The 7,044-nt window shown below is 34.8% G+C and overlaps 1 pseudogene; it reads right to left on the reverse strand.

The window, feature by feature from the left end:
• Nucleotides 1–3,150, reverse strand: LOC114758834 (eukaryotic translation initiation factor 3 subunit F-like; annotated as a pseudogene).
• Nucleotides 3,151–7,044: the final 3,894 nt, after the last annotated feature.

Consider the following 7,044-nt stretch of genomic DNA (forward strand, 5'->3'; position numbering starts at 1 on the left):
TAAATAAACATTGTGCCAGGTAGCATTGAAAAAAGATCTGGCCAGATTTCTTTAGAAGATGAGGGATTACAATACGGGTGAACCGTTAAACTGGAACTTGGATATAATTAAGAGAAGCCTATGAATCTCAGCTCCAAAAACAACAAAAAATAATAATAAACTACAAAATTTAAGAGGGGGGGGGGGGGGGAAAAGACTTGACGTGTTTCAGTAAATAACACAAAAGGAACTTCACCAGCAAAATCGCCTAGGCACAACGATCGACAAAAAGAATCACAGAATCTGAGCAGCTGTGTTCAATTTTTCAGCCAGGCTCAGCTGTGTCCTTGTGATACTTGATAATAGAGCAAAAGCAAATGATCCTGCAAGGAAAACAAACACTCAATCAAACAAAATTACAACCGGCAAATCTAGGATGTTCCCATAAACCAAGAAATAACCAAAAACCTGTAGCCCATTGAAACAAAATCTTTACCTGCAGACTATCGTTCACGAGCTTATCAAAAGCTGAAGGGGGCAATTTGGGAAGGGAACCTACAGCGTTAGATATAAACCTCCCGACATTATTGTCTGGCACAGCCCGCCCTTCCTGATTATAAAGCGGTTAAAAAATCAATTTTGTTCTTATTAAAGAACTATGCATGGCATGAATATTCAGAAGATAATGTCAGCATACCACAACATCATCAACATATTTGTAGATGTCATCAATCAGGGCGAGTAGACGTTCCATTGATGTTTCCATCCCTTCCAAATCATTTGGGATTTTGTCAACAGTTGTTGCCTTCAGAGTATCGACTGCCATCGCCAGAAACAAGAAACAAGCAAACTTAGATTATTCAAATCATCATCAAGAATAACTCCTCTGATTCGCAAGTCTATACAAAAACTGAAAACGAAGCATAAAATAACTCATCAGCCACCTATAATATCAAAATACTTAACATCGGTTGAAATTTGCATAAAAGTATGCCATATAATAATTTTGAAAGACATTAAGTAAAAGATGATATTTTTTAAATTGAAGGACATCTCTATGCATCCATCTACCATTGAAAGAAAGAACATGCATTTTAACATGAGAAAGAAAACGCAAGCTCTGTAAAGAAAACAAAAGGATAGCTATAACGTTGAGATGCAATAAAAACATACATCCAATTCGCTCAGCTTCCACCATGCGAAGATCCAGAGGAATTTCTTGAAACTGAGCAGCAATTTGCCAATCTCCGAGAGATAAATTGTGTGATACATATGCTTTTATGGTTCCCCCTCCATTTGTGAATCCTGTATCAACTGTCAAGTGTACAGGATTGGGAACTTCTCGAGAATAAAATTCATGGATTAATGCACTACCCCCATTCACTCCAAGACCAGTTGAATACCTGCATAAATACCAAAGTTAGCATAAGTGGTTTTCCCCAGAGTAGAAGAAATAAGAAACCGGAGATAAACAAAACAGTTATAGATGCAAGCATACCAAGAAGTTAAACTAACTAATAAAGTCGTGGATGAGATAAACAACTCGATAAGGAAGTTCTTGAACTCCAGTCCATATAAGATCGTCACTTTACAGTGACAAGTGAAGATGCTTCGCCATCACAAATCATCAAGTCATCAATTAAATCCTAAGCCCCATGAATGATTTCTTGACACAACCTCATAAAACCTAATAAGTTGCCTAGTCATGTGGTAAGACTTTGAAACTCTCGAATGAAAATACCGTTACTAGCACTTGATTCTTAAGCATAACGCTTAAAAACACTACAAACACTACAAAGTTTACAAACATTGGACTTACCACCCAACTATGACTTCCTTTGGGTTCACTTTTTGGTGGGAAATCAACATATTGTGGGTGGTACTCAATGTCCAAAGCAACCTGTAACAATAAAATAAAGATTAGAAAGGAAAGATATTTGATTTTAAAAAATCACGCCATGAAAGGACAAGATTTAGATAAGTAACTGATAGAGTCAACTACAAAGGCATCCAATCCCCGTACCACCCAGGGTTATCCACGTTTTCAATCAAAAGAAGCCTATGGGCATGGATTTCATCACTTGCATTGAAAAACATATGAAGTTTGTCCATTCTAATTTCTTATATATGAAATCATTTACCCCACACCAGCGTGGAGAAAAAGAAACCATCTCTGGAGGAAAAGATGATCAATACCCTCAATCCTCAATATGAACAGGCAATAGATAATTCATCTGAAGCAATATTTTAACCAGAGCTAAAATTCATCGTCACCCCATGTAGATCCCTCATCTATTCCAAATGAATAAAGCTTATCAGTTTTAAAAAAACATTTGCTTGCCAACAAGTGGTTCTTAGTGAGGGAGCAAGCCGCCAGTAAACACCAATCCTTTGTAACTCATTATAACTGCCGGAGTTCTACATGCCCTCGTTGGCATGAAATTTAAGCAGCGCACCAGATTTCCTTCCAGGCACATAAGTCAATACAAGGATCACAACGGGAGAAACGGGATCAAGCCGAGACCAGGGAAACAATTAAGAATGCAACATACTATGACTACCTTTCAACGGACGAAAATCAAACAGGGGATGATTAGAGCTACATGTTAAGCAAATAATACGACAGAAAACATAAAATGGGCAACATGTTACATGTCTCGGATCAACTATGGAACTGGCATCAGCAATGAATGTACGAAGGACCCCAAAATATCCGGGGTTAATAATTGGTACCTCTAGATTTCATCCAACAATAAACTGAATAATTGAAATGATTAATCACAGGGCTGAAGATTAATAACGTCTACTAGGTTTAGAAAATAGAATAAAATCGCCCCCTAACTACTACAAATCCGAACGTAGAACAAGAACCGCGCATACCTGTCCTAGAGACTCATTGTGGGGAACAGCATAGGAATTACGGATATCAACGGTTCCATCGGGCAAGACAGAACCAAGGAGTGTTCCGATGACGCGCTCCGCTTGGTCCGGACGTCGGACATAGCAGTCGCAGATGTTGAAGATAACCAGAGGATGAACCTTAGCAGATAGGCTCTGCGAAGAGGAAGAGAACTGCAACACGGTGCGCTCGCTCGCCGCCATGCTTGGAGCTTTGATTCGGCGGGTTCAATTCACCAAACAAGGCGTGCGAGGAAGAGAGCGCAAAGTCAAAGGAGCCAGCAAGGTAAGACGGCAATACGCTAGGGTTTTAGATATGGGCTGAATGGGCTTCACAATTAACTCGTTTCATCCCAGAAACCTGGGCCGGAGAGCCCAAATCAACGAGCCTTTCTCCTTAATAAAACTTTCATGTTTTGTTGAGGGAAAAAAGAGCCCATTTTAAACGATATCAAGGTTATCCTACTTGGTCGGGGGAAACAAGCAAGAAGGTTCTCCCATTTAATCCAATGCGTTATCTTTATTCTTACCACCTGATATTTTTTTTAACACAAAAGCTTTATTAAAAAAAAAAGAACTTTATTAATGAAAGGAGCAACGATACAGAGAGCAACCAGCAAGATAAGGCTGGTTAGACACGATACAGGAAAAAGAAAAGCTGACCTATGCCACCAAGATAAGGCTGGGTGCCCATCTTTAATTAACAAAACTAGTAGTAGTGATTATGCGAATTTAAAATTATTTAAATTCTTTTAAATGAAGTTGAGATTTTAAACCTTGTGATTAAAAAATTATATGAGACGAATCATCTATAATTGGCATCAACACTGGGATATGATTAATAGAATCATGTACCATATAACTGGTATTAAAAAATATTGCATTTTTAAAATACATTGGGAGGGCTTTCTTAATTTTTTTTCCCACTAATTACATAGAGAGCTAGAGACCAATACAAACATATCAATGTTCAGCTTGAACTTGAAATCTCGTTCAAATATTGCAGGTAACATTGTCATCAGAGCAACTTCCCAATAGTATGTACTTCTACATTTTACCTTCTTCATGATAACATTATGTATCGTACTCACATTCTTTAATGAACGAGCATGCACTTCGAAGTTAATTGACTTGCGATTGAAAATGTATTTGTAAATCTGTATCAAAACAAAGGAGAAAATGTATTATGAATCGAGGCAAAAAAAGTAACATCCTAAAGCATGTTTATTTTTAATTTTATTATTAGTGGAACTGAATTTTAATATTTTCTTTTAAAATTTGTCTTCTTAGTGTTAAAATTGGATTTAGGGGGAAAAAAACTAATACGTGTCTCTCCTTAGCAAGAGTTTTGTTAAGTTCTGACGCATCAACGCCGGCATGATTACGCTCGGAACAAGCTCGTAATCAGGTTTGAATATTCTACAGGCAGAAAGGGGACTTATCAAAATTAGTTTTATAACTCAATACTGGTGACCACTTTCCTAATGATAATTGATCACCACGAGTATTAAATATATGTATAATGATTTTTCAAGTCACTTTTTTTTCTCCTCCGGAAGAATTACAAACCAAATTAATTCAAATCCAACCATGAGATGACTCATATGAACAGCAACCCTGTCACCTATTCTGGTACTCTTCCAAAAGATCAAACTCATGACCTTTAATTAAGTTACAACAGCTTTTACAAGTTGATTCAAATATTCGGTGCGAGTCGCTTTCATTCTTTGCTTAGCTTCTACCCATTTTTGATTCTTTATGTCCTCCTCGACAGAAGAAACAAATTCTTAAATAATCTTCTTCTATCCGTATCATGCAGAATCAATCAACGCTTGGCGTGCACAAGCTATGTAGGTTTAGATTATCAAAATGATGCTTGCCTTTCAGCAAAAAGGGTAAGGACGATCAAAATAATGTATACCCGGTAGGAGCGGAATTCAATTCTCGCAATGTAATTGCACGTCCTGTTCGGTTAAGCAGCGAGAACTCAAACAAACCCATTTAAATCTAAATAAGTACTCCTTCCAATTTTAAATATAAGACTCTTTTTTATAGTATAAATTATACTATAAAATGGGTTTTAAATTTATACTGTAAAATAGGTTTTATTTTTAGGACTGATGGAATAATTATGAAGCATGTTTATCTTGTTTAGGTAATTTTTATGAAATCTTGATGAATTATGATTTTACTCTTCCACTGCACTTTTAGGATAAGCATCAAAGAATAATTTATACATTTGAAGAATCCCGATCAATTTTTATCAATTGAATTTTCTCTGATCCATCCTCCCACACTCTTTCAAAAAATCTCTTCCCAAATAATTATATTTAATAATATTTATTAAATTTATGTCTTTTTGGTAATTATATATTCATAAGTGATTTTAATAAATAAAAACCAAATATGATGGCAATTCTTAAAGTCACTTATTAAAAAAAATCCAAACAAAAAATCATGATTAATCAATATCACTTATAGCTAGTATCACTTATAAAATTTATGATGATCTATAGTTGTTCACCACTAATCCAAACGGGCACTAAATTATATTACACGAATACAATATAATTTATTATAATTTTATATATCTGATATTTACATTAATATTGTTGTTGATATTGGTTGTTTATATTAATTTTTTATATTTTTATCAGCTATTTTGCCCTTTAAACATTATCATAAAGTGCATCCAGCCAAACACGCTACAAAATAACATTTTCAGTCTTAAAATTGTATATACATATTTATTGATAGCTGAATTAATGTTTAGGTAGAAAAAGGCTGGGCCAAAAAAAAACGTTTAGGTAGAAAAAGAAATCAGTGTACTAATTAAACAAACATGATGCCATTCGCGATAGTGCCCCATTTTAATTAATTGTTGTGTGGCGTTGTTATCACGAGCTGAGATTTGAAAAAGATAATGCAACTTGAGCCTAAATCATCATCATTAGCCACTAATGATTTGACGCTTGTGTAATTCATATTTTACCAAAAGAAGGTAACGTGCACAGAAATATATTCCACAGGTTAATAAGTTGAGATTATAGACGGAATCCAACTTACGACTTCCTGGTTATGAAATATTATCTGCAGTTCTGAGATTTGACAAATTGGGAAAGTTTCAACAAATATAAATAGTTTAAAATAATTTAATAATTTTTTTTTAATTTTTTCAAATTAATTAACTAAATTTTGTAATAAGTATTGGAAGTCCGGCTCTTTAGGTGACTTCGATGTGCCTAAATCATTAGTTAAGGAAGAACAACGCGTAGCCGTAGAAATTAACTCCAAATTTCTCAAGCACGGTATGCCTCTCCCAGGACCTTGACCATAATCGAACCTGCTCTTTTAACGAACCTGTTCAACTGTTAAAGTGGGGACGACGCGTTGCTTACAGGATATTTTTCACTTAATCACTAATTACATGTTAAGAGATATAAATTTTACTCCAACACTTGGAAGATAATGATTTAGGAAGTGTTTAGGTAGATATCAAACCATGATTTTAAAAATAATTTTATGATATGTGAAGTAAATATGTAAACAAATTTTTCTTAATTTGTAAAAAAAATATTTTTTAAAAGTATTTTTATCACCCGCCAAACACCCCGTCTTGTGCACACAATGGCGATGTTAGTGCCTGTGTGTGATGTTAGTGCCTCGTCTTGCGAGATGTATATATTCTTTTAATCTTTAATAAAAGATCTATTTAACTTATTTGATCAAATTAAAAAAGTTAGATAAATTATTTAATTATAAGAAATGTGACACATTTTTTTCTAAAATACTATAATTATTTTTCTTAATACCCTTTCTTTTTCTTATACTTAATTATGGTTGAAGGAGTATTTATAAGAATAATTTAAAAAAATTGATAAATATAAAAAATAAGTCTTATATTTAAAACCAAAACTAACTCAATAATTATATCTTATATTAAAAACTAGAAGAGTACTTATTATCCACCACTAGGCTATACCTCCGGCTACGAAGGTACTTGCGTTGGCAAGCCCATTATTGAGGACCCAGATTAAGAAAAAAACGGTGTGGGCCAGAGTTAGGTGGCAGTATCATCATCAGCCAGCCCCACCCTCCCCCTCCTTGGCGTATAACCTAATCCATTTCTCACCCCCATTTACTCTTGTGCATGACCATCACCATGAC

The sequence above is a fragment of the Neltuma alba genome, unplaced genomic scaffold (assembly GCF_004799145.2).
Source record: "Neltuma alba isolate B1F8T4 unplaced genomic scaffold, ASM479914v2 tig00010758_pilon, whole genome shotgun sequence".
Classification (NCBI taxonomy): Eukaryota; Viridiplantae; Streptophyta; class Magnoliopsida; order Fabales; family Fabaceae; genus Neltuma; species Neltuma alba.